This window comes from Chrysochloris asiatica, unplaced genomic scaffold (genome assembly GCF_000296735.1).
Source record: "Chrysochloris asiatica unplaced genomic scaffold, ChrAsi1.0 scaffold00073, whole genome shotgun sequence".
NCBI lineage: Eukaryota > Metazoa > Chordata > Mammalia > Afrosoricida > Chrysochloridae > Chrysochloris > Chrysochloris asiatica.
Genome location: NW_006408591.1, coordinates 6,550,513 through 6,553,377, shown reverse-complemented (window position 1 = coordinate 6,553,377; position 2,865 = coordinate 6,550,513).

Sequence of the window (2,865 nt, the reverse complement as noted above, 5' to 3'; positions counted from 1 at the left end):
AAAAATTCAGACGGGTTAGGAAAGAAGGAATAGAAAAAAAAAAAAAAAAAAAAAAAAAAAAAAACACAGAAAAGGTAGAATAAAAGATGTTACATCCAGGATATTACAATCAATGAGATGTAGCAAATTGTGCATTAAATGTTGAAATATAACCTATGATTTAAACCTTCACTCAACTCACAACAAAAAGTAAAACAAAACAAAAAGATGACAGCACAAAATTACTTTTGAAAAATGTAAAGCACAAAATTGAAAGCAATTAAATTGGTTTTCTATTGGCTATTACTTATATTCAGCATTAGAATCTTCTATGGCACTATAGGATAAGTAATAAATCAGAACTCTATAGTCTTATCTCAATCAAAAAGTACTTCAAATTCTCTTTACTTCCCACAAGCACAATTGTATCATCTGCATATCACATGTTAATAACACTTCCTCTAATCCTGATGCTACATTCTTCTTCATATATTCCAGCTTCTCAGATTATTTACTCAGTTTACAAATTAAACAAGTATTGAGAACAAATACAACCCTGAAGTACACCTTTTCTGATTTTCAACCACACAGTATGTTGTGTTCTGTTCAACCAGCTGCTTCGTGATCAAGGTACAGGTTCTGCATTAACACAATGAAATATTCTGAAATTCCCATTCTTCACAATGTTATCCATAATTTGTTATGATTATATAGTTGAATACCTTTGTACAATTCCTGAAATACAAGTAAACAACATTCTGGTATTTTCTGCTTTCAGCCAAGATCCATCTGACATGAGCAATGATATCCTTTGGTCCACATCCTCTTCTAAAATAGTTTGAATGTTTGGAAGTTTTCTGTCAATGTAGTGCTGTAACTGTGTTTGAATTGCATACTCTCTGGTGGCTACTAACTGCAAGGTTGGTGGTTCATAATCATCAGCAACTCTGTGGGGCCAAAATGAGGCTGTCTGATCCCATAAAGATTTACCATTTCAGAAACCTTGCATAGGGATGTTATGACTCAAAATTGACTCAATGGCAATGGAACGCTCATTTGTAAAGCCAATTAAAATTTATTGAATATACCATAAAGTGTACTAGTCCTCCTACCCCACCACCACATAATATTTGTTCATGAATCATCAGACTAGTGCTTTTGACACAGAGAATCTATGGTTAGGAAAAGTTAGTGGGCTTGTATATAGACAAAATGGAAACCAAGTAAATTATTATTGAATTGATTTCAACTCATGGTGTTTGTATACATTACAGAGTGCACTGCACTTCATAAAAGTTCTGGTATAGCACTGTAAGATAAACACTAGATTGCTAACTACAAGTCGGTAGTTTAAATCCACCAGCTGCTCCTTAGGAACCTATACAGAATCGCTATAAGTGGTAACTGACTCAATGGCTCTTAACAACGACAACAACTGCACTTCATATGGTTTTCAAGCCTGTAAGTTTCTGAAAATAAATTATCAACCCTTTGTTCCAGGGCATCTTTGAATGTGTAGTAATGGCCAACCTTTCCATTATTAATCAAATACAGTGCTTATCCATTTTCACCATCCAGAGATTCTTTGTATAGAGACATGACTTACATAATAGTCTAAATTTGAACCCATGAAAAGTTTTCTAATCATTCACCTAACTACAACAATGAAATGTATATATTATGAATACTTCAAGTTTAGTTTAAGATTGCAGCGAAACAATATTTAAGAAGTTAATATAAAGTTAGACATTTTTCTTTCTCTGTCAATTTCTATGTGACCATTTAGATTTTCTGAACATGTTTCTTTATTTCTAGAAGGAATTGATAATTTCATTAAAAGAGGAATATTGATTAAATAATACATGCAAAAAAACAAACAAACAAGACAGTTGCCAATGAGCCATTTCTGTTTCATGGTGACTGATCCATGTACATGACAGTAAGACTTAACTTCAGAATTTTCAATGCTTGTTACCTTTCAGAAGTAGATCACCAGGCTTTCTTAGAAGGAGAACCTAGATGCATTCAAATGGCCAATTTTTTTATTAGTAACTTCAAAAGCTTAACTGTCTGAACCAACCAGGGACTTATTCATAGTTGCAAAGTGATTAACAAATTTTAAATTTTACAATGAGTAACTAAGGTTATTATTAGCAAAATCTTTATGATATGTGGCATCAAGTAACTTTTCTCAGCATGTTTCTTAATGTTGCAATTATTTTAATATAGCTATATTTTTGTATATGTCTACTCATTAAACTATGGCTTTTCAGGTGAACCAATTCACACAGCCAAATATACCAAATACCAGATTAACCATTTTTATTATTATTGTTTCTTTTTTTTTTTTTTCTCTCATTGAACATTTGCTACCTGAAGCAGGGAAACATTGGTTTTGGCAAGAAAAGTGAATTAATCGTTTCAGAGAAATTTAATTCATCAGGTGGTAGTACATAAAACATAAAATTATTTAGGCTGAAGTATTGCAGGACTTAACCATAACCCTACAACAGAAGGTGAATCATTCTCTTTCCATCTAACTTCTGCACAAGTATTTTACCAAAAGCATAATACAAGTTTACAGAACAAAATACTTGTTGTTGTTAAGTGTCATTGAGTCAGTACCCACTCATAACAACACTGCACAGGGTTTCCAAGGATCAGTTGGTGTTGCGGGCCATGTAAGACTAGTCAGAGGTTCGAGGCCCTCTAGGGTCGAGTGTAACAAATGAGGCCACTGGCAGTTAATGGCAAATTGCTTTCATCTTAGTATTCAGGTATATATATTAAATTAATACACGGAGCCTTTGATAATCCACAGATAAATGTGATATTTTCCTTAAAAGCCCAGACTGTAAAAGTTGCAAACTCAAGCCTTTCTCCAAA